Source organism: Gallus gallus, chromosome 3 (assembly GCF_016699485.2).
Source record: "Gallus gallus isolate bGalGal1 chromosome 3, bGalGal1.mat.broiler.GRCg7b, whole genome shotgun sequence".
Lineage (NCBI taxonomy): Eukaryota > Metazoa > Chordata > Aves > Galliformes > Phasianidae > Gallus > Gallus gallus.
The window spans coordinates 76,327,416-76,353,437 of NC_052534.1; the positions used below are offsets into that span (position 1 = coordinate 76,327,416).

General features: G+C 45.1%; 1 protein-coding gene across 2 annotated transcripts in view; it reads right to left on the reverse strand.

The window, feature by feature from the left end:
• Positions 1-24,975, reverse strand: part of HTR1E (5-hydroxytryptamine receptor 1E) — a 30,560-nt gene extending 5,585 nt beyond the window's left edge. Inside the window, exons 1-3 of one of the 2 annotated variants that reach the window (XM_015284707.4) lie at positions 24,930-24,975; positions 11,819-11,896; positions 10,780-11,684 (exon numbers count right to left, since the gene is read on the reverse strand). The gene's annotated coding sequence lies outside the window, so the exon portion shown is untranslated. Of the gene's footprint in view, positions 1-10,502; positions 10,734-10,779; positions 11,685-11,818; positions 11,897-24,929 lie in introns of those variants that run through there. The other variant, XM_025149279.2, reaches the window with a different exon arrangement.
• Between the last annotated feature and the right edge of the window lie 1,047 nt (positions 24,976-26,022).

Consider the following 26,022-nt stretch of genomic DNA (forward strand, 5'->3'; position numbering starts at 1 on the left):
AGTGTAGAGTTTATTTCTCCTTTGACTTTGGAGGTCTTGCTGAAAGTGGGATGTTAGACCTCCAGAGGTCCCTTCCAACAAACATTTCTGCAGTTTCTGTGAATTATTGATACTGGCAGCTAGTTCTTTGCCTGCTTGTTAAACAGGCTCCAGCAGATGAAGAGCACAGGAAATCTGCCTTTTCACTTTAATTGCTGTAGAAGAGGGATCAATTATTTCTATATATCATCTTTAGAAAGGAGAAATGGAGCAACCTACGTCAGCATATGCATGTCAGTATTTCACAGTTTTCTATTCCGCTTTTTCATATCCGTGTCTTCAATAATATCTCAGAAAGAGTACTTAAAAATTACTCAGGTTACCTTTAACGTGCAGCTTTCAAACAATGCTTAAAGCTTTACGGCAAACGCTTAATTTTACACAGCACATTAGTGTTGCTAGGAGCTTGTATAGTTTTGTCTAATTATTCTTGACATTTCATATATCCCACTGCGTGCTTCTTTGGAGAAGACAGACAAAAAGCTCCTACCTTTGCTTTGAGATTTCTATCAGATTGCCCTGCCTGTCAGGCAGTACACTATGATGCAATTTACAAACAATAACTTTAAAAAGGCTTATTTTTGCTTCAGAAGTTTATTTTGGGAAAGCACCAAACATCCCAGATTTCAGTACATCCCAGGTACTGACTGAGGCCGGAGTTAGCAACCTGTGGGATGCAACTTGAGACACCCTCCAGGGCGTTGCTTTCTTGCTTGTAATTTACCCCCTTGTAAAGGTTGCAGGAAACTAAAAGCCTGAATCTTTTGCCATTAAAAGAAATCAAAAGTCTGTTTCCCTTGACTTCACTCATCTAAAAGTGAGGAGTCCTGTAGGCTAGTTGTGCAGGCTCCCTTGATGAGCTTGGATTGAGCCAGCTGCTTCCAGAACCATACATGTCCCCTCTCCAGACAAATCTTTCAGGCAGGTGGTATGAATCATCCCTGGAAATGCTGATCTTTCTTGACTTTGGCTACAAGTGGCTCCTCCACAGTTGCGTTTAGAATACATATCTGATTTTAGATGGTTAAATTTGAGAGGTAATAAAATCCACTCTCACTGACACCAGCAGGACTTGGGTTAGGCTCCGAGAGTTTCGACATGCAAATTAAGAGGAATCAAAAATATGAATGCGAAATTATGAATGTGTAACTAGACAGCTGCTTAGTTCTGTGTGCTAGGACTGCTGTTCAAAAACTGGAATGAGATAGAAACTCTCTTCTGAAGGAGGTTGAAAATACAAACTTTAGATAAAAGGCTGTTCTTTGTAGAATACACCCACAGTGCAAACAGGCACCTCCATCTACACTCTGCTCTGCAGAAACTGTATTAAATTGTGATTAGCCTTGGAGAAAATGTCAGGCTTTACTATTAAGAATAGACTGGAGAAACCAGGTGGAAATTCATCTATCGGCTTTCAGGTTGTTACTGCATTGAAAACACTGTTTTGGTCATTCAGGCGTCAAAAAGCCAAAACTTTTAACTCAGGCCTTCACAAATTCTTCATACAAGTCTTCTCCATCAAACCAGATCTTGACTCCATTAGTTTGCTCCCCAGCTACGCCTGATTTTTTGGCCAGAGGATAAAGCAAAGGGCCTTCCTGCACTTCTGAAGCATGAGACAGATGCAATTGCAGTCCCTACACTTTCCTCAGCAGAATTACTTCACTAGTGCCCTGGGTTCCAACAAGCAGACTCAAAGGTACTGGGAGACACCAACACACTCCCCCTTCCTTCACAGCTGCCTGTTCTGGTCCATGCACAGGAGAGCTCCTGCTACTTCTTCAGGTAAGCAGCATTTTCCTCCTTGTCCTTGCATCCCTGAGAACTCTGAAGATTTTTGGCCCTGGTGTTTCTCCCAGAGGTGCATGGCCACGGCCACATATGTTCTCTGCTGAGCAATGCCTACACACGTACTTAACACAGAAGGAAGCATAGAGCCTCTCATGCAGGAATAACCTTAGGGAAATCCTTTCCAAACTTTGCCCCCGCTCTGCACCACAAGGATACTCTGAAAAACAAATTATTTTCTTCCTTAATGAACTTTTGTCTTTAAGCAAAACCCATCACGCTTTATCAGATGTGATGCCGGGGTTTCCGTCAGGACAAAGGAAAAGTTTCTTTGTTTATGTCTGCTCACTGCTCAGCAGGGATGATTTTTTTTTTTCCTTTGAAAACAACTGCAATGATTAAAGACAGGGAAAACATAAACAAAGCATCCTCCCTGCAGAAGACCTGACTGCAGGGACCACAGCCTGGGCTGGCACATCCTTCATGACAAAGACCAGCACTGAAGAGTTTTAATTCCTGTGTTCTTTATAGGAAACGAGCCCTTAGAAATTCAGACAATATAAATAGCTCAAATAAAAACTGTATTAAACCAATATTATTAAGGAAGTATATTGAAATGCTGAAAAGCCTGGAGATGTCGGGCTGAAGGCTTCCTCAATGTCTTAAATCCTGTCCTTGGGACAGACCAGCAGCGCTGGGCTGCTGGGTTCACACATGACAGCAAAGAGCAGGCATCCAGGATCCAGTGCATGCTCCCAGATGGGACATCCAGCTTTCATCTCTTTGCCTTTCAATTAAAGGCCCCCTGTGAAATATCCTGGCCCAGAAAATAGATAAGAGTTTTAAAATGGGGAGTGGCTTTACTAGAAGACATCAGTGATTGACGTTGGTTATTAATATAGGACAGGATTTAAATGCCTCTTATTATTAACCTTTAAAAATGTAAGTGTGATTGTGGTCACACATATTGTGGGTTTGGTATTTTAATTCTTTCTTTGCTACCTGTCCTTCATGGTACCTGACAGCCCTTGACCAGGGTAAGGGACCATCTGGTTGCTATATTTATAGTATTACTAGCACTGTAGTAATCGATTGTGGTTTTATAAGTCTGTTCTTGGAAGAGACATTAATAACGTGGTTATCTTATTTGAAGTACTCTCACTAAAAGGACTGCCTGCTTATGGCTTGCACTTGTATTCCTTCAGGCTGTCAGTCATATCACACCAAGACTGATGTTACTGGTGTGGTGGGAGAAACTCATTCGAGTTCCTCCAAAAGGGAATCAATCATACTGCATATTAGCTGATTGTTGGTAATGGCACTGAGTGCTCTCTGAGAGAGAGAAGGGGAGAAGAGGATGATTAATTGTTCCCTAAAAACAGCTGGGTAGGTGTAAGCTGTGAGATGACAGTGTCCATGCCTGCTCCTGCCAGGAAGTATCTCTACCTTCTCAGCAGAAGAACATTCAGACTTGGGGCAGTCTGTATTTCCCATAGACAGGCAGATGAGCTGACACCAACGCCCTGGCCACTGAACCTCTCACTATTTCCTAAGAAATGGAATAACATCCCTTGGAGAGAACAAGGGCAACTGTCATGGCATGTGTGCACCTGTACACATGTGTACAGCAGGGTTAGTTCCTTCACAGCCACAATTTTACATTTCCTTTAAGCAATTAAGGCATTGTGCAATTAAGATACTTCTCTGTCCCTATGGCAGCAATAAATCAATATGTCTTTGTTAAATCCTGAATTTGTAATAATCTCTTGTGCAACTGTTGCCAAAATACACAAGTGCTGCCTTTCACATTAATCTGTGGCAGGAAGACCTCTCTATGTCTCTGCTTTCTTCAGAGATGAGTTATGGATATTTGGAGCTGCTGTTTGGCATGATAAGCAGCACTGAGGAAGTAAAAGTTAGCGTAAATGGTGAGAAACAGCCTTGTCATGTGGCTAATGTGATGAAAGCTACCTGGTGAGCTCTTCCCTGGTGCATGGGGCACATTAGTGGAGGAACACCAGCTCATTTTGACACCACAAAGAAGCAGCCTTCAGAGCTGTGCTTATCAACAGATCTTGCCTCAGTGCAAAAAGGGGCTCTTGAGTCCTGCAGATTTCCTAATTTAGTAGATAGCGACAGCCAGGAGACGTGTAACCTGCACACTTAACCTTTGTCTGGGAAAGAAAAATATGACCTGGAAAGGTTGCTGACTCCTGCAATCTTCATGCTTAGCTCTCACATATACAAGTTGTTCTATGATTAATTTCCCTTTTTTTTTTAATAAAACCAGACTGTCTTACTCAACTTCACAATTTTAAATGTTTGTCATCACTAAAGCATCCCTTTTCTCTGAATTTGCTCTTTCACCTGCCTTTGTGCATACTTTAAAATATGCTGGGTTATCAACACTTCCTCTCCTGTGCTGTTTAACCAAACTTTTAATGCTGTTTAGATGTTGTAACCTACTTTGTTTTATAGGATTGACCATGGCATTGATCCCTGAATGGTTTTACTGAATGGCTCAGAAGCGCATACATACACAGAAGGAAAGAACTTCCATGCTGAGCATTGGCGGATACATGGGGCCCTCCACAACCCTTCCTCCTACAAGCTTCCATTCAGACTGCTTATTCATTGACTGCATGACTAAGACCTGCAATCAGATACAATACACGTGGGAGGACAGCTTGGATAATGAGGTGCTGTGTGAGACACTGCCAGCTAAGTGTAATTCATAGAGAGGAGGGAAGAGGAGCATGCCATTCCCAGCACCTACAGCTCTCCTCAGAGAAGCAGCAGCTAAGATGCAGCCCCATCCTTATCAAGACCCAGCTATGTTATTTTCCCAAAGCCAAAACGAACACAGACACATTTGGCTTCAAAAACGACAGCCAGAAATTCTAACTGTAGGGGTCCTGCCATCATGAAACTGGAAGTCCACTGAAAGAGTTCCCTTTTTCTTACTGGGAAGAGCCTACATTGTTTCTTGGTGCTTTAAGGAAATAGAATGTAAAACATCAAGGTGCTGGAGGACTTGGAGGGAGTCCTCTTGCTTCAAAAAGTAGATCCAGACGGAAAATATTTCAGTGTCTCCTTGGTCACTAACAGTTTAATCTCTCTAAGTAAGAAATCTTTTTTTCCCCTTTTAAGCAGGCTTACAAAAAGAAAACCTAGTAACCAAAGCCTCTTTTGATCAATGATTTACTCTTTTTGTTTTCTTAATTCATGACTTATCCGGTTGTGTAGAGAACTCAGCTTATCTCTTGGCACCTGTCTGAAATTCTGCTTTGTTTTATAGCCTTTCTTAAAGAGAACATAAATACGTTCCTAAGACTTGCACAATTGTTGGCTATGGTGGACAGTTGTTGCGCAGCCACCTTCTCTCAGTCTTATCTATCTTTCCTGAAGGATCTGAGTCTGTGTCCTCATCCGTAGAAACACGGAATCACATGAAGGCTGAGGCTGGCAGGGCCCTCTGGGTCTACCTGGCTCAACCCCTGCTTCAGCAGGAACACCCATAGCAGGGCACCCAGGCCCACTTGCTGGCAATACTGAAGAGCTTACTCTCACAGAGGAACAACCCCATTATTAAAGATGCCAAAATCACTTAACTCCCACTGAAAATAAATCCTGGTCCACGCAAACCCTAGTTCTCATGCAAAGATAGTCAAACATGGCTTCCGGATGCGTAAATCCTTTCTGAAAACAGCCACGAGGCTTCTAAGTCTCTTGGATGCTGTAAATTTTCTATCTGAGGAGTACTTGCAGGCTTACATCCTTCAGTGTAGCACAATGTGAGTGGTGGGCTTGGGATACTTCTGGCTAGAGGCTGTTACTCCATGGTTTGTCACAACTTTGTTACTTTACATTTCAACTACTGGCTAGAAAAGAAAGCTTGTTGAAGTCTTCCAAATGCACTGAAAAGAAACAAAAACGTAAGAAAAATCAACACTGAATTCTCACCTGTGAATGCATTTTCCATCTCAATTTCTCATTTTGCTGCTTAGAGACATGTCAAAGACACAGAAATATTTGCTGATGGATAAATCTATTCAACTCTGGGGAAATGGTGCTATTTGTATTTGTATGGAGACAATCACTTCATTCGAGCTAAATGTCACTGTACATGCATTGTTTTTCAAGTCATTATTTGTTTCTTGCTGCTATTCTCTGTCAGGAGGCTGATGTCGATAGGGTTTATTTGATCTCCACATGACTTGATTCTGTACACAGCTGTTCTGCAATTCATAATGTCCCAAATGAAGAAATTAGGCAGACTAAAACTTAACAGTGTATAAAGCACACTGAAGCTTGATCTGAGACCCTCTGAAATCAATGGAAGTGTTTCCACTGTGAGCAAAAGATTTCAGATTAAGCCTTAGCGAATATATGCCCAATTTCTGGCTGATGAAATAAAGGAGATGACTCACACTGTGGTTTCAGACTTCCTTTGGAAGGAACACTGGGTGTGACTGAACAAGTAGTTTTATCACAGCAGAAGGCAACTGTAGAATAACATCTCGCATCAGTGAAAGTATTAGTCTAGTGGCATAGGACTGCTGCTGGGGCTGGGCTGCAGGTATGGGGTTTCAATCCTCAGTGCTCACTGCAAATGTGGGAGAAATGTATTACTGATGCCCCATATGGTGCACAAGACCCAATGGGTCAACGGTGGGCTCCTGCTTAGTATGGCATTGCTGCAGCAGTTCTCACAGTTACTGGAGATGGCCCTGAAGCCTTGTGAGAAGGCAGGTCTTCACCATATTTGCCAAGCACAGTGCAGCAGACGTTGCGTTTCCTACACCAGAGCACTGTGGCAAAAGCTGCATATTTATGGAGTGGAGTTATACAGAAAGGGGGAGTGCTCATAGCAGTGTGCCCAGCAATACCCCTAGCTAAAAACAGAAACCTAAACCTGGTCAATAATGCTGGAAAAAATACACTGAAAGGAGAATTGCTGCTTTTGTTTCTGAACTTTGCTATTGGTGGTGGAAGCCTCGGGAACTGACAGATCAATGCCAGACACTCCCTGAGCTAACAGCAAACATGGATGGTTTTTTGGTTACTCATATAGTACAGTGACAGCTGTGATACTGCAGCTAGGTTCTTTAGGGTCCTGGCAGTAACTATCTGGCTGAAGCTTTCACACAAAGTCATACTTATTCTCTGACACCATCGCTATACCTACAGCCAAACTAACATGCTCAATTTTGTCCACTGCCTGGGATAAGTCAGCCATATCTTTGCTTTTGAAAACTTTTCTAAGCTTGAGTAACTGGCACTGCAACAACACGTCTGGAGCAATTACCATGTAAATACAAGATAAGTAAAACATAGCATTATGAAACTGATTGAACATCAAGCATTTCAGACAAGTCATTATATGAATTAGTGGTGATTAGCCGTCGAAACCTATAAGTACAATATAATTAACCCACAAATACAACATAAATACAGACTAATTATGAAAGTTCATATACTGTAAAGATTGAGCTGTCTTTTAACAGGTGTAATAAAATGTGAAGAACCAAACTCCTCTGCAAGTAATGTATATTAAGACAGCAGGTGTTTGTGTGTTTGCTGCAGAGGGAGAAAAACAGAGAGGAAGGACCATATTCATCTCTAATTCTCAGGGAAGTGCCCTGGGAAGTCAAACATTTTCAGGTATGTGCTTTATATCCCATACTTCCATTTCCTCTGTTTGGTAGATTGCTTATACTGAGTACAGAAGACTGTGGGTCACACTCAAAGCATCCTATGACTACTAACACATCATGCCCCTTCTATTAAACAGAACAGTTCTCATGTGAGTGTTTGTCCTTCCCTTGGTCGGGTTTTGCTGCAGCAGGTAATAGTCATAACAAATAAGAAGTCTTAACACTGTGCTATCAAGGGAAGGGTCAGGCACAATCAACACCTTTCCCCCCCCCAAAAAATCAACTAGGATCCCCCCCTACTGCTCCCCTCCTTGTGCCTGTCTCAGGGGCAGAAGACTGATTTTAAACGCAGGATGTGTTTCCTACCTACTGTGTGCATTCCAAATCTGTTTTTCTCATTAAGAACAATATTAAATTCTGGAATAAACCAGAGTGCTTTAATTATCACCACAAGCAAAGCCTTGATTTATTCTGCCTCAGAAAATGAAGGAGGTGATGAAAAGGTAGAAGATGACAAGTGTATGTCTCATTTATGTTACCAGATAACTGCTTCAGGAAGCTGTATATACTTGCTTGGGCAGAACTTCCTATAGGATCAGAGGTGACTACAAGGAAGAAAAATGTTTTAAAATTCATTGGTTGTATAAAATTCAAACAGCATATATTCTCTAAGTCATGCACAAACCAAGGATGTGCATAAGCATGTACATATGCAATTACCATGAAAATGTATAAACAGTATTCCTCAGAAACGTAGTGAGAGTTGGACTTTTGCCTTCCAGTCACAAACACCACAACTGCGAGGACTAGGAAAGGGCTTGGTCTTGCTTGGTCTGGGACTGGTTTCTGGCAACTGGTAAGGAATGAGCAGTCTGTCTATCTGGGCCTCTATATTATCAGACCAGGGTCGCAGGTGAGTCTTACAGGGTTTGGCCATCTAATATCACGTCCTAGATGTCCAAACCACCAGCAAATTATATATGAAGATTTGGTAGGAGATAGAGAGAAACATCTTCTGGTGCCTAGCAAGGAGCGGGAGCGTTCCTCAACACTCTCAGTATTACTGAGGTGAATGATTGCTCTGAGGGTCATGACTGGGTGCTGAACAGAACCAGAATTTCATTTTAAAGATGGACGAGCTAAGCTGCAGAGAGGTGAAGTGCCTTCTGCAGTCACACAAAGAGCTCCTGGAAGAGCTAGGCAAAAGGCCAGGTTTTGTGTGTCCACCGCTCCACCTCATGATTATCTGCACCCAGGAGGTCTGGCCAGTGAGAGCTATAGCATCAAGCATGCAATGTACGATTTTGGTCCCAATGTTAAGGTCACTGAGCTCAAGAGAGATCAACCTTTATAATAGGCATATAGAATAGTTCCTACCATTACCTCCTACCGTCCTTTAGCAAGATTTGTCTTAAGCTTCTAGTCTGAGCATGCCCCCTAAGCTCCTTCTGTAGTCAGAGACAAGACAGACATCTCTCTAGATGGCAATTTATCCTTCCTGCCTTCTATCATTTCTGAGCTGTGCAAGCGCTTGCACCAGGTGGGAGAAATAAAGCTTCTTCCCTACCAGCAAAGCAGCAGGAGCTGACAGTGTTCTTGCTCAGACTTGAAACAAGTTGCATGGGAGCTGATATATGGGAATTCTCAGCTCATGGGGGAAATGAAAGTGGCTGCAGAGGGTGAGCAACAGGAAATGAGACCTGGCCCACAGTAACAACCTTCATCAGGTGTTGACTCTTGCCCCTTAACAATACCATTGCCTTGGACAGCACAGCACAGAAGTGCTAAGAAGTCAGAAAGTGGAAAAAGCAAAGATGTGTCTTCAGCCTACACACCTGCTCTGTGTCAATATGCCAAAACCATCAACTCTGACCCCAAATCCCAGTACTTACGTACACAGTGAAAGATTAATAATGGAAACATCCAAAAGGAGTAATCTTTTAGCATAATTTTAACATTGCATTTCTTTTCTTTTCTTTTTCTATTTTTTTTTTTAACCACAAACTTCATGTATCCATTTCTCTTTGTGTAGGCATGGACTGCATTTGTGAAACACAACCTGAGAACACCTCTTGTGGGTATTGCTGTGCTGTGACATTACAAGCAAAAGCTCTATGAAGCTTTGACTTGTAAGGGAAACTCTTTGTGCTATCACTTTCGTCATCTTTGTTACAAAAGACTGATGACACACAAGCAATCATGTCTACAGTTATGGAACATGAAACATCCTTTCTCTGTATCAGATGATTAATTAAACTTTCGGGTACCTTCAGAGATGTTGGTTTCATTTAGTCTCATTCAATGACTGTCAGATAATGCAGGTAATGCACAAGAGTGCATTATCGTGACCTCCACTACAAATGAGAAAATTTAATTGCAAAACGATCTCATTTTCAGGGCATAGTAGCTCCAGGAACTCACTACTAAAACACAATATCCTCCAAATTGGTCAATCAATCACTGACAACTGACTCAAGAAAATGGATTGACGTCCTCATTCCTTCCCCTCTCAACCCTGAGTTTCTTAGGTGTATTTAGAAAAAAATCCAACTTAAATTCTATAATAATATATCATTCTCAGTTTTCACTTTCCATGCCATCCCTAACAGCATCAGAAAGAAACAAGACCCTGCTGTGATCTAGGAGACAATAACCAAACCTGCAAGTGAGACAACATGCTTCTGATAGGGGTGCGGAGCAGAATGTGATGCTATGTGGTCGTTATCCCCCATTCTCCCTTAGTTTGTTTGTAGCATTCTTGGTGGCATCTCAGCTGCTCGCTTTCCCAGGAATGATACCTGAGGAATCATTCCATGTGATCCCTCACGCTGCACAACATGTTTGCAGGTAGATAACCTGTATTTGGTGCTTGGTGAAGGCAGCTGGATTAGACGACCTCTGGAGGCCAAACTTACATGACTATGATAAGAAAATGAGAAGAAAATACACGCATCATCCCAACCCATACTAATTTAAAAAAGAAATCCTTATCTACACAGTAAAGTTTTTTAGAAATACCTGAAAACCAGAAATAGCTGAAAATCAATGTAAATTGACGACAGCAGCACCAATATCACACCTCTTCTAATTGCAGGCCACTAGCAGAAGCAAGAAAGTATGTGGCAAGAAGTCACATCTCACCATCCTGAGGGGAGCTGGGGATCCCTGCTTTAGCACTAAGCCCCTCCTTGGGGCACGGGCAGCAGAGTGGACTGCCAGGGTAGTGAATCACTCCCAAACTACAAAATGGGACAGGAGGATGTGTCTGGACAAAGCCCTGTAGAGATGCACCAACCTGCTGTGCAGCCCAACCACTCCCCAAGTTCTTGCCCCAAAGGTGGTCACTTGCTCTTTGTGGGGACAGTCAGCCTCAGGGGTACCTCCTGCCTCTTCCCACCGTGGCTTCAGATGCTCAATATATGCTGAAGGAGTTGCGGAATGCTCTGAAGGCATCGCACCACTCTGTTGGTACCAAGGTGCTGGTAACACGGGGACTTCTCAGCTTGGGAAGCATCTCTCAGTGACCCACAAGTTGTGAAAGTGAAGCTGAAGTACCTTGGATGGCTGCAGGTTGCTGCAGCAAACTGTATACAATGAAACACAAAAGGCAGTTTTATATGTTCTATTAATGTATTAGGCCTTGTAATCAAAATAATTTATCACTGGTTTCTACACCATAGAAGGGCAGAAAATCCTGTGGTTCTAGTTCTTCCCATAGGTCTTGGTAGAAGAGACATCCAGTAGGTGTTACCAGGAAGAATTCATTCTGGACTGTATCCCAGACTTGAATGAGGTGAATGGAATTGCCTTTTTCCCACCACGCTTTGTCCCATTCAAACACAGCCATGAACCTCCAGGCTGTCTCATTGAGATGAAGTCTGCAGAAGGTGATGAGCAGTGGAGAAGCAGCTAGAGGCTTTACTTCTCGTCCTCTTGTGTCACACTGGCACTACCTGTTGCTCTTGTTACAAAAACACCCAATCCAAAATGGTGTTGCTGTTGTGTGAACCGTCCATCATCAGCTCTTCCCCTCAAAGACAATGTGAGAGGTATTCCATATTACCAAGTAGACCGATCTGCTTTAGCACCAGTTGTGGAGAGGATGATCTCCCATGGACTGCCGCCTTGACGCTGTCCATGTACTTGGGCTGGTGGAATCACTGCCAGCTTCACCCATTGCTGGGCAAACACACCCTTGGGCTGACAGTCCGTAGCAAGAGAAGGAGGGAATTCAGATGGTTATTGGCATGAGTCTCATGCATCCTGCAGTGGCTGCAAGCAGGAAGCGTGCTGCTCCTCACGCTCCTCTGCAGCCGGGATGTGGAGGCACTCACCTCTGACGGATGATTACTTTTGGATGAGCTTGCTAATGGCTCGAGTTCTGTTCTTCTTGAAGCTGATCTTTGCGGTTCCTGAAAGACCCCATTGACACTGCATTAGAATCCTGATGGCTTTCGCTCACTGAAATATTTAATTACTTAATTTTCTAGAAACGTATCGATACCTTCTGAGCCAAGCATGACCTCACGGTCTCCAGCGTGAGGGGCTGACCTTGAGCACCTGCAGCGGGCTGTGGCAGCCTTGCTTTTCTCTTCACACACACTCTCCCTACAGCACTCAGCCTTGTACCTTCAGAAAAAGGTGTTATTGAGGAAAGCAGCTTGCTAAGTGGTTTTCTTTTTTATGATTTATCCAAGTGCCTGTTTGCTCCCACATGCTGTGAGTGGATAATAGCAGTTCTCAATCAAAGTTAAAATTACTAATGCTCTTGTCTGTGGAAATTTTAGTGCAGCTACAAAAAAAAAAAAAAAAAAAAAAAAAAAAAAGGGTTAATGATGCTGCTATACTACTGATCTTACTATGGCTTGTCATATCTTCATCCCTGCACCCTCGTGCAGCATTATTGTATTGGCTGTTTATTCCAGTCCAGATTTCTGCTGAAACTGGTAATGAGACAACTGTGTCAGATGTTCTGCTATCATGGGGGAACTAGTGTTAAAAAAAAAATAATCACGTAAACAATAGAAAAGCCATTTTTAGATACTTTATACATCTTTGATGACACTGGCAATTCAACAGTACGATTAGCACAGCGCATTCCTCTGTCTTCCTCTTGAATATATGTTTACAGCAACAAATTTTAGCTATGTATTTCCCCTGGAAATAACTGGAAGCTATTTTGAATTATTTTTGCATAGGATGTTAAAGTAGTCTGAAAAAAAACTGAACAACAACAGCAACCTCTCTTGCTTTGAGTTATTGATGCCTCGGTGTCTGCCTGCAGTTCAGACATACCCAGACAATATACCATTAATTCTCTTTTTCTAATTGTGTTCACCCTTGGGTCTTTTGTGACTCACAAGTTATGACTACTTTTTACTTATAGTCTGCTACGATTTTTTGTCAGCCTAAAAGGGCAGGGAGCTGATTCCTTTCACTTATATATTCCCAGTCTTCTACTGAATATATTTAATTTATGGGCACACAGAAAATGGGAAAGCATTAAAATTTTATATATTCATGTAGAAGGTCATTGTTAGCTAAGATAGATAAACTCTGATGGATTACACAGGGTCAAATTATAAACCTGTGCCTGAAACTGATGTAGTGAAGGAGTGGTTTGCCCACATCACTGTAGACTCTTCATCTGAGAAGATTTTATATTGGGCACCTGAAGCTACTCTCAGGTGCACAGTCAGACTCAGTTTGGTTTGCAGGGGTGATCAGCATGCAAGTGGCACTGCCTAAATTACTCCATCTGTATGGTGGGAATAACTGAAATGACTGCTTTTTAGGTGGCCGGGGTTCAAGGCACCCTATAACAGGAGCACCTGGTCTCTGGCATACTGCAGCCTTCAGAGGATGACTGAATTTAACTTTTTGGTGCCTCAAGTGTGATCAGAGCCCCATTGAATACTGCTAAATCCTCCTGGCTCCTCATTAGCACACTGCAAAATATACTCAAGATGGAATTCTGCCCTAAGGTTGTCCTCCTGCATACCCTGGATGTTCTCAGCAGAATCTTGTGTAAGATCCCTTGCTCTTCCCTGTGCCAGGTGGCAGATTTGGTGTCACACTGCCTCAGGTTCATTGGTACACAAACACATTGTCCTCTTGATTTCAACCCTATAAGCTCTCTTACAGCTCTTGGAAGCCAGTGGAAAAGATTTCCATTTGTTTGCAAATGTTGGGAGTCTCAACAAAAGATTTAAATCCCCCAGTCTCAGTTTTATCCAAGATTTCGCTGGATTGGAATCTTGCTACAGTACAAACTTAAGTTCAGAAAGCCTAAAGCCGAGGCAATCCTCCTAGAGGCAGTTTCTGGAGCTGGTCCCGTGCCAAAGATTAGGTGCATATTCAGCCCCCAGTAAACTGCCCTCCACAACCACTGGCCAACATCCAGGCGCTGAGGCCATGAGGCAAGCTGGTGAGATGCTGCCCTAACAGATAGGAGCCCTGGCCTTTCCCCAGAGATCTTACAGTTCTGAATGCATTTGCCTTAGGAGACAAAAGGGGAGCTAATTTAATGCATGTGATCAGGTACCCCTAAGACACTTCTTGCCTTGATTGTATCTGAACAGGAATAAGCAGGAGCAGAATGAAAACTCCACTATTATTGGCACAGTTTGACACTCCCAATGCATTAGTGCATGAAATGATCTGGTGACGAAGTAAGGCTTGAATTACTCTTAAAAAGCTTTTGCAACAGATGCTAAGATGCTTCCATCTCAAAGGTGACCTGCGATCGTCAACATTTTGCAAAGAGAAACTCATAAATGAAGATGAGGTTTACAACGCAATTATTAGAAATGCTTCAAACAATCAAGTTAAAACACTCAGCACAACTGGTTTCAAATGGGCCTTTTAATTTCAGCTAGGGCCCTGTGGCAACAGAGCTGGCTGGGTACCAGCCCCAGCAGCAAACATCTCCACAGGAGCCCTCTGTTTGTGCAGAGCAGCACGGCTTCCCCACTGAGCCCAGCAGCTCTTGCAAGTCCTTCAGCAATACCCAGCTTCCTGAGCCTTCCCAACATCCCCGCTCTGAACTGGATGTTGTTCAGCTGTGGTGCCCTCACCACACCTCATCTCCGTGTCCCAGTAGTGACGTAACTGTATCCCACTATAACCCAAGGTGTCATAGGAGTGGAGTGCTGGCACTCTGCTCTAGGCAGTGAATGACAGGCCCGGGTAGGCCGGAGTGGCACACATCTGTAAGGTCTGCTGGCAACAGCACACGCTAGTCCTGCTGTGCTCCAGATTAGGGCTTCAGTGTCTCCATGGGATTTTAAATAGCTTTTATTGCCAGACTCGTATTATGACCACCAAAGCCAGTGATTTGTTTAATTTAGAACAGCTTTACTCAGAGATGTTTACCCACGGAGTGTCCCAATCTGAAGGCACAGGAAAGGAGGTCACTTACAATTTATTTACTTCTTTTTCTGCTTATTTTCAGCAATCCTCTACTCAGAATAACTTGGAGCTGTGCATAGAGGCTGATTATCAGACCTATTTGAGGGATTCAGTCACACAGCTGCACAACCGAGTTTCCTTAACCGTGTTCTAACAGCCTCAAACACATAATGTTAAATTGGACATGGGATTTTGGATGTTAGATGAGAAAATGGAGGAGAGCAATTCAACAGAGGTATGACTTGCATAGGCAACAAAGAGCAACTCGCTGTGAGGTTGTGTTATGAACGGTGCTGCAGACGAAGGATCTCCTTGGCCTGAGAAAACCAAATGGCACAGAGGGTATCAGGCTTTCTAAAACTCTTGAGGAAATGAGCACCACCACAGCAGCTCAGCTTTTAAAAATACACTGTATTTTTCACTTGCGCACTTTTATGTTGGCCAGTTTCACACAACTGGAAGCACCCAAGGATGGCAGGGTGCTCTCTGAAGAACTGCTTTGACCTGAAGGAGCTGAGAGACCCAGGGCTGAGAGGATTTCCTGATTAAGCTGAAATAAACACAGTGGAGCTACCTTTTCTCCCCCCGAAACCAGCCTCATAGATTCACCAAATTATTTTGACATGTTTTCTTCACCCTGAGGATTTTAACTTCAAGTGTAACAATACCTTTTTTTCTTGGAAGCATTGCTGCTTTTCTCTGCAGACTATTGCCAAAATTTGGCGGGGTGGGAGTAGGCAGGGAAGAGCTGATTTCCAAACACTTGAGAGTACTGAAATTGTTCAGGTGCTGAAGTCAATGCAAGCAGTATCAGCTGATAAGTAGGAGGTTGAAATGTTAAAAGTCTCAGTGCAGCAAGACAACAATTTGAAGAGTCCTTCTATCTTCCGATTACTACTGAGAAAGGATGATATTACAATGAGCCCTGTTAAGATGTAACATTCCCAGTGGAGAATAACTGATGCTAAGCTAGTGTCAAATTGAAGATCTGAAAGGGACTAATTACTTTTTCTGCTAGGAAGAACTTTCCATTTTGTCACTGCTTCGATACCTGAGCAACTCCATTAATCCTAGACATCTGAATCCCAGCTCCTGTGCTTAATTTCTGCTGGGAATTGAGGGAAATAGCAAAACCAGCCATACCAGAGCTTACAGTAACTGAATTTCATCATCTCTTTAAATCAGCAGGAGGTGTCAAAGCTTCTGGACAACTTCTTTAAATTCATTTTTAGGGAACATGCATGTAGAAGAAAGTGAGCTCAGCCTTGTCTTGTTCACAGGAAACCATTCCTGGAACTTCTCAGTCCACTGCCCACGATCACTTTCACCACAAACATCTCAGCATCCAGAGGCTACCAGCAGGTCACCATGCCATGTGGAGCCAACAGTTAGGCATTTGTTCTCTCCTGGTGAGTGTTGGTGTGAGTACACTGCTGGGGTGGAGAGCAAAGATCCTGTCCTACACTCTTATATGAAGCTAGCAGGGGACCTGCCTTGTGCCAAGAATGGGAGCTTGGAAGGAGGCCCTCCTTGCTGGTGGGAAAGTTTCTCCCCTTCTGTCCCACTGCCGTTAGCTCATGACTGGGGGGTTGTTCTCTCCCTCCAGATGTTAGACATCTCTATGGTTTTCTATTTGCTCCTGGCTCCCAGACTAAAAGATCCTCACTTAGCCTGTAGACCTTGCAGTGCCAAGAACAGTAAGTGTTGAAGTTGTCTGAGAGGCATCACCTGAAAGTAAGGGAGATCGACATAGTGCCTACAAGAGCTCCACACTTTCCCAGTAATCTTCTCTTATTTGATGTTCACTCTTCTGAATGCTTCTTTATGGTGCTTCCTTGATTATGTTGCAAAGAATGAGAGAAAAGACAGATGAACAGTTTTCAGGCAATGTGCCACTCTGCCAAAACTTTGTCAGACCATTTATTAATATCAGCAAAGAGGAAATATGTTTAATTGCTAAAAGACAAGGAAGAGGGACATTAAACATCTTATTGTTCTCCACGCCAAAGTGGGAGCCTCCCTGAAGAGCAAGATGGCATTTGTGTGATGCTTGAAAAAGTGAAATTCTTGAGCAGAGTGACTAGGCACCAGAAGACTAGGGGAAAATGAGGAGGATCAATACTTTACCAGTACTGAGGTGGTTCAAAGTTCAAGAAGCCATCAAGTAACTGCTGGCACTTTAACCCCAACATGTGAGGTTGGGTAGATAGCCAGGATGTGGCACTTAGTGATGCGCATAGCTTGTTGATGATTATCTTCCCATCATCTGGCTGCAGAATCCAAGACTGGCTTTTACAAGCATTGGACATTTCAAACTCTTTTTTGACACTGTAATATCCTTTTTTTTAAAAAAAAATATAAAATTAATATGTGTATCTGTCTGCCAAAAAAACATTCCAGTGTAATTGAAAAGTCAGAACAATTGATTTTCAGGATCATTTTCAAGATCACACAGTATTGCTCAGCTTTGTACTGCACACAGCTTCAAGCACGTATACAAGATTTCTTGCCTCATGGAACAGCTTAAAGTATTCTAATACTGCCCAAAATTAGATCAGTGCTGGTACTGCTGTACTAGATAGTGAAATTATTTAAATGTTGCTGCATTAAAGGGTCCATTATGATATTTATTGTTGAATGAATGATATAAAAGCATTATGCTTTAGATTGTCAAAATAAAATTACTTGTGTGCTTTGCCTACTGAAAATAGTATTTAAAAGAACATATTTTTAACAAACAGTTCCACAGAGAAAATGTGTTTTTCTGAAAACACACGGTAGTATCAATAGTATCAGAAATTAAATGCAGGAATAAGAGAGAGATTACCTGCTTCCAAAGTACAATTTTTGAAAGAACTATATTATCTTTTTTTTTCTCTTGAATAATTCCCATTGTGTGCTTGGTTAGAAAACAATAGCTGGGTTATGAAATCATGGAAATTGTATCCATGCAAATGCCACCCTCATATTAAAATCATCATACAGCTCACAGTATGCTGCCTGCAGGCTTCTCAGGTATAAATCTAGCAATCAATAAGGACTGTTTCGCTATGGCTCTAAGCCTTGCAAGAACATTTTATGAAAGGGTTGTTTAGAATGTGGTACACACTATCAAACAAAAAAGAGAAGATCAAATTAAGCTGCACTGTAAAATTTAAACCAAGAGAAGAGGTAAATGACAGTCTCTGCATTTTTTTTACCAACATATACATTTATATTTGAAGTCCAATTAACAGAGGCTTCGTGGTAGTAGGTCTACTGCTTGTTCCTTGCTGTAGTGCTACAAGCTGGTCCTGGGGCACAGCTGTATGGCCAGGACAGGAACTGATCCATTAAATTGTGTATATTCCATCACGGATATTCTATGATTCTAAGATTCTGAAATTCTGTGATTCTATGGTCACAGTCCAGGGTTCTCAGAAAGCATGGGAGGAGGATGCAACTTGAATTCCTTTACTGTGGGAAGCTGTTTAGATCAAGGATGCAAATCTCAGTTTGCTCTCCATCATCTGGCTCTGGCTGCTCAGGAACCAATCCTGCAATGCACACATCATTCCAGTTCTCCTCTGGTACCCAGGCAGGAGCAGTGATACGGGATGGCCAGGGTGGATGTGGCCTCGCAAAAACTCCTTCACATCTGGATAGGTTGGGAAAGAGCCTGCTCTTACTTATATTCACATCTGCCCGCTTCCTCAAAGTATAGAGAAACCAGAAGATAGCACTAACAGTGAGTTCCTTAGAAAGCTGCCTCACCAAGCTAAAGAAATTTAGTTGAAGGAAAACTAAACTCTTCAACAAAGCATGGAAGACATTTAAGTAAGATTTTTGCCCCTATCTGGTTATATACCAATAATTTATTGTTACTCTTAGCAGTTCCCATACATATATCAGCTTCAGAGGATCCCTGTGGTACCCAAGGGATATGGACAAAACCCAAAAGCACATGTGGTGGCTGGACTGAGTCCTTATCTCTCCCCTGGACCTGGCATCTAGATTGTCTCATGCTCTAGATATAAGCTTTCCCAGTAATACTGCTATAAGAATCTGATAATATAGAACAAGAACGTCAAGCTCAGCTCCCTCCCTGAGCTTGTCTGTCCCTAGGGCTTGGACGGGACCTTCTCACCTTGTTTCTGTATGGCTCACCATAATTCTGTATGGCTTCACACTGCTGCAGATCAGCAGTGTGAAGCAGGGCTCTCTGCTCGCACTTATTAACAGGAATAGTTGGCAGAAATGGCACCAGGATAAGTTTCCAAAAACCTCTGAGGTGCTCTTTGACAGCACGATGGCCAGAGGAGTTGCAAACACCCGCACCAGTAAACCCAGGCACACTTATTTCTTGCCCCCACCCAACATGCCTCAAAGGTGGCTGTGCATAGACCCCTTGTGTATGGCTGATCTGGTTGTGCTTATGACTTAACTTTCCCCCCTATATCAGATACTTTAAATATTTCTCCCCTTTTCTTTTTTTCTTTTTATTTTTTTAGAAAAGCATTTGAAAACAGTCCTTCTACTACCACAGACTTGTGAAAATAGCAGTGTTTTATTTTTTGTAGCATGCATCTCCCTCAAGCAGCCTAATATATATGTTAAATCATAAGCCAGACTCCGTAAACAGTAGCTATGAAAACCTGATATTTTTATACTAAATACTGTATCTTTTTAAAAGTGACAACAGAATTAAGAAGTGTTAAATCTGGCACCCACTGCTGTCAAGGGAAGATTTCTCCCTGTTTTTCTAATACTTCTGAGCCTTTAGGGAAGAGAAGGGCTGCGTTCACCTAAAACCCTTCAGGACACAGACCTTCCAACCAACACGCTGAATACAGGGCTTGTTCCACTTTTTTAATAATTATGAGAAAATGATCTGTTGAGATTTCCAAACTTCTCTGCGAGTGGGAGCAGAATTTCCTATTTCTACAACTTCTGTTGTTTTCTTCTCATCCGTAAGAGGAGCGGTGGCTTTAAACTAAAAGAAGGGAAGTTTAGATTAGATTTTAGGGGGAAATTCTTCACTCAGAGGGCAGCGAGGTGTTTGCACAGCTGCCCAGAGAATGTGTAGATGCCCCATCCCTGGAGGTGCGTAAGGCTTGGTTGGATGGGGGCGCTGGACAGCCTGAGGTGGTGGGTGGAGTTTGCTCTCATATTGCACAAAGCCCCAGTCAGCAACTTCATCAAATATTTACAGCTCCATCAGACCTTTTGGCTACTCTGTGCTTGAGATGAAATACAACAACAACACAGACATCAGCTGTGGTGAAAAGAGAAAGGTGGATGCTTGACTTCCACAACTCAGGAAGGCAGAAATCGCACAAGTGCTGTCTGAGCATCGCAGCAAGCAGGGAGGATGCACCTATCTGGACCACTTTATCCCATCAGGGCAGGCATGTGCTGCTTTGATCCCATGGAGTTTGGCATTATCAACTGGAAAATATCTTGTAAAGCAACAGTGCATGCACTTGTTTGCACAACTCTTTTCAGACCTCTCTCTTAGTTTCCAAATTGAGTGCTGATTACTGAATCTATCCTATTTCAGCAGCAAGAGAAGTGCTTTGTTCCGGTATTTCAGTGCTACAATGAAGTACCTCAGAATATGGATCAAAATTAAATTATTGACAATGTAAATCTGCATGAATCATGCCTGTATATTGTCATCTCCCACTCCCGTGACCAGCTCTTGCTGGGCATTCATCTTTCATCTTGTGCAAAGGACCAAGGACGTGATGGTCAGGTACCTCCAAGGGAGGTTCAGGCTGGATATTAGGAAAAATTTCTTTTCAGAATGAGTGGTGCTGCAGTGTCACAGGCTGCCCAGGGAGGTGGTGGAGTCACCGTCCCTGCAGGTGTCCAAGAACCACGTGGACGTGGCACTGAGAGACACAGTTAGTGGTCATGGTGGGGATGGGTCAGTAGTTGGACCAGGTGAGCTTAGCGGCCTTTTCCAACCTTAATGATTCTGTAACTCTAACATTCTATGACTAAGATGCTAAGTTTCAAATATTTCCCTTCATGTCAAGCTTCACACATGTGGGAAGAAATGATACCATTCAAAAGAACTGCTGCAAGAACACAGTGGTGTTGATGTGAAGCTGTCTGTTTCAAAATTAAGGTATTTCCCATTTGATGGGCAGTCACTGCCTGCATGCAGCTCAGGAAGATGTGGTTACATCTCAGTTGCCTACAAAGCTCTCTCTAGGAGCAAAGTGAGACTTTCAGCAAGAAAACACTTGAAGCAAGGCACAAAACATTCAATTCTGCAAAACACAGAATAGTGGAATTACACTGGCAATTTACATGTGAGCTCTGAGTCAGTGCTTTCAGGCAGAAATAATCCCACGTAAGCACCCCTGATGAGAAAGGATCATAAATCTCTTTCTGAATGGTATCTTCCAATCGATGCGCTTGTCTTCAATCTCCTCTCCTACAGGAAAGACACTCAGAGACAGAATAAGAACAGGACCCAGCCCACGGAGCACATTTCAGGAGTATTTTGTTACGTGGGCCCCTATTTGCATGCTCTTCTTTAGTAAAAGCTATACTGAACTCATCCTTGGAAATTTCAGCATGTGAAAAAAGAGGAGTAGGACAGGGTAGCAACTGCTGACTGGGGAGCAGCTTGCCTGGGCTGCTTGGGAGAAAAATATAAATCAGAACCAATGGCAACATCATGGGAAAGGCTATCTTATTCAGCTTGCGGGGAGGAATAAGCTTAACTGAAAGTAAATTAATGTGTGGTTGTTTTCTCTATAAATATCTTTTTCTTTTTTTCTTTTTTTTTAATTTTTGCTGCTTGTGTTTGTAAGGGTAAAATATAATTCAGTTCCCAAACAGAGTCAAAGGGTGGCTGTCGGGCCGGACGGGGGGAGACTGACCTCACATGAGTCAAACCCGCTGAACTCCTGAGGGCTGCTCGCAAGCAGATGCATTTACATGAGTGAGTGTGCAGAGGACAGGTACAGCCTGTTGAATATATCGGTCACTTGATTAAAAAGAGCCCAAATGATATTTTCAGTCAAGTTAGGCCGGGGATTAGTCTGATAGACTTAATGTAATGACACGGAGAAGGGGTTGGCATGGTGACCTTTTACTTTATCGCGGTGTCTTCTCAGTGTTTGATTAATGGCTCTTCAAACAGCTTTGAACCGAATTAGAGCCCTTCTCACTGTTTGCTAAGAGATCTTTTCCTTTTTTAATATACAAGACTGCTGCCTGGAAGCAATCGTCATGTCTCAAACACATCACTCTTGTAGGCGATGCCAAACCCAAACCCTCGAGTCTGAGCTGGTGCAATTGCCACGTCCCCTTTCCACCTGCTGGAGAGCAGGTGTCAGTAGAAAGTCAGGGATCAGGAGAATATGAGGCTTAAACCAAACATCCACTCTCTTTCGATGGCCACCTGGTCAAGCTGGTGGTTTTTACAGGAGAGGTGGTTTTACATCAACAGTGGGATCGAGTGCACCATCAGCAAGTTTGCAGATGACACCAAGATGCTGGGGTTCAGTCAATATGCCCGAGGGACGGGGTGCCATCCAGAGGGATCTAGACAGGCTTGAGCAGGTGTGTCCAGGAGAACCTCATGAGGTTCAGCAAAGCCAAGTGCAAGGTCTTGCACCTGGGTTGTGGCAACTCAAACTATCAGTACAAGCTGGGGTGAAAGGATTGAGCATAGACCTGCTGAAAAGCACCTGGAGGTACTGGTGGATGGGAAGCTGGACAGTGTGCCCTCACAACCCAGAAAGACAACCGTAACCTGGGCTGCATTAAAAGAAGCATGGCCAGTAGGTCAAGGGAGGTGATTCTGCTCCTCCAGCTGAGGCCTCACCTGGAGTACTGCATCCAGATGTGGAGTCCTCAGTACAGGAGAGACATGGACCCGTTGGAGTGCATCCAGAGGAAGGTCACAAAAATGATCCAAGGGATGGAACACTTCTCTTATGAGGACATGAGGACAGGCTAAGAGAGCTGGGGCTGTTCAGATGGAGGAAGAGAGGGCTCCGGGGAGACCTGAGAGCAGCCTTTCAGTATCTAAAGGGGGGCTAAGAGAAAGAAGGGGACAGACTTTGTCACAGAGTCTGCTGTGACAGGACAAGGGGAAATAGCTTCAAACTAGAAGAGGGGAGATTTAGACTGAATATAAGGAAGAAGTTTGTTACAATAAGAGTGGTGAGGCACTGGAACAGGTTGCTCAGAGAGGTGGTGGATGCCCCATCCCTGGAGACATTCAAGGTGAGACTGGACCAGGCTCCGAGCAACCTGATTTAGCCGTAGGTGTCCCTGTTTGTTGGCTTGGACTAGATGACCTTTGAGGGTCCCTTCCAACCCATGCGATTCTACGATTCTATGAAGAACCGAAGGCTTCAAGTCACGTCATCATCAGCAACACGCTAAAGCTGAGAGCTGCTAAACCAGTGCTGCCGCTGCTGCGCCTGAGTGCTCCCGAGGCTGCTGCGTTACAGGCAGAACACAACACAAGCAGGAGTGCTTCGTAACTTTTCTTGGAGCTCTTAAGTACCAACGCAGGTGTGCTTATCTACTTCCCGAAAAGAAAGGAAAGATGCTCAAGAGCGCGGCTGGCTTCGGCGTGCACCAGACTTTGTCGGCAGGGGAAAGACAGGGAACGGCCAAGTACAGTTTTATCTTGTTTTTAAAGGGATGACAGAGTTCCCTGCAGAAGAATCAAGCTGTTCAGAACGAAACGCTACTCTCTGGACATCTTAATGCTATAACACTATTAATAATGCTCAGAATTGCGTCGGCTCCTGACAATCACCTATGCGTTTGGTGCCGGTGGAATAATTGCAGATCAGCATTTCACCGAATAACGGATGCCAGAGCTGCAGGTGCCGAAGTCTGAGACGACTGAAGGGTGCAGACAGCTGAAAGCAGTCCCCGCTCCCCCATGGCAGCTGCTTCCACGGGGCCGTTTGCGTTTCCAGGACGCCGGCACAGCGTGGTTTGACCACATCGCCGGGACGATGCCCAGCGCCCGTGCCGGGGCTGGTGGTGCCGCTCGGTGCGCGACTGCCCTGCCTCGATCCGCCGGGAGCTCCTCAATGAACGCGAGTCGCCGCGTGGATGCTTTTCAGAGCAGGATTTACGCCCTGCTTTCCCAAAGCACGGCAGGGCGCGCGTTCCCCTTCAGCCACTGAGAAATCCCACCGGAGCAAACAGCACCGAAGCCCTCGTCGGAACGAAACACGCCCTTTGCTGGATGGAAGCCATACGTACGTGCTTCTCTATGGGAAAGTAGTGCGGTTCTCACACCATCGGAGTCGCAATATCTGGTGGATTCTTTTATTCTTTTCCCACCTAGAACCGCGGTTTTTGGAACGTATGGCTTATGCCCGTTCCAGCTCTGCTCTTTAAAAGCTGAAAACGTCAGGAGAAAATTTCCGTAAGACTCCCGGCCACCAGGAAATCTGCAAAGGCAGATGAAATGCCCCGTGCTTTTGGGTGTGGACCCAAACCACGGATTTTGAGAGAATAAAAGGATGGAGCTGTGCCCTCTGCCCAATGCACACACCCGAAGACCCCCCACCCGTGACCGAGGAGCGGTCCCCGACTCGTGCTGCACACCCGGGGCAGAGGGCCGGCACGGGGGAAGGGCAGCCCGACAGCCGTTCACCTTCCTGGAGCTCGGAGCGCGGAGCGCAACGTATCTCGTGCAGCACCGTGAATAACCGACGGTTTTGGTGCCCTGCGCGTCCTTCGGCTCCTAAGCTGAGATGTGAAGCGCAAGGCACAGACCCGCTCTTCCCACCCGTTGAAAGAAAGGGGCGATGCGTTTCACAGACGGACTCCCCGCACGGCGGACAACGCCGGGGATGTCCCGCTGCCGAGCGGCACCACGGGGCAGCGCCGCCCGCCCCCGCTCGGGGCATCCCTCGGCACGGTCCCCTCGGGGACACCCGCGGAACCGCCACGAGCCCGGGGAGGAAAACTCCGGAGTAACTCGCAGGAAAGCAGCGCGCGGTCCGGGAGGGGTTCGTCCCCTCGGCGCAGCCCCGCACCCCCCGCAGCCCGGGCACTCACCTGGGCTCCGGCGGCGGCTGCTCCTGCGGCCCCGGGGCGGGGGGTCGCTGCCCGGGGAGGGGGGGACCCCGGCAGCCCTCAGCGCGGCAGCCGCGAGTGCCGCGCAGCCCCCCCCCGGCCGTGGGCTTTATCCGAAGGAGGAGGGGGGACGGGACTCCGCGCACGGCCACTTCGGGCGGGGGACGGGGGAGGGGGAGGCCGGGCCGCAGGGAGGCTGCGGCGGCTCCGCTCCTGCTCCGCTCCGCTCCGGCGGGGGCACGGCGCCGCCCCCGCGTTGCTCCGCGCCCGCCAGGGGGCAGCGCCGCCCGCTCCGCTCCGCGCCGCACCGCGGGGCCGGGGGGAGCGGGGAGCGGCTGCCGATGCTGGAGTCGCCGCGCCGGGCTCGGCCCCACGGAGCCCCCGGTGGCGCTATGACCCCCGCGGCTCTCAGAGCCGCGGCTGCCGGGGGAGATGCTGGGTCGGGGCGGTCTGTGGGGAGCTCCTGTGGTTGTAGCGTCCGCTGCGGGCTGGGAGAGGACGCGGAGTGAGAGGCGCTCGGTGCCCGTGCGGAGCGGTGTGCGCCCGGTGGGAGTGCCGCGTAGCGCTCAGATGCCATCAATGGCTCCAAAATCAAGTGACTTTTCCCTCTGGGAGTGGCAGCATTTCTACGAGCAATGCCTACTTTGTCTGTAGGTTTTCTGACAAAGCGGATCGGATGGAAACTTCCCCATCTATCAAACGACCGGATAAAAAGGGCACGGGAGAGTCCTGAAAGATTTCTTGCAAGATTTATTTTGCTAAACGAGGATGCATGTATGGGATCCAAGAGCAACGGTGAGGAGTGGAGGTCAAAGGACCTCTGCTTTGTCTTAGGAAGTTATCTCTTAACCAGGAATCATGTTATTTCCCCCTGCTTTAGGTGGGATGGGAGATGGCACGGAGCGAAGACCCCCAGATCTCCTTAACCATGGCTTTAATATACTCCTCAAATTTGGAACAATGAGGGAATGAATTTCTCAGATGTGCATGGTAATCAGTGCTGAAGAGAATTTCTGCCCAGGACTTCATCTGGAGTTTCTGACATCTCCTGCCTATGTGTAGGGGTGAGAGGAGC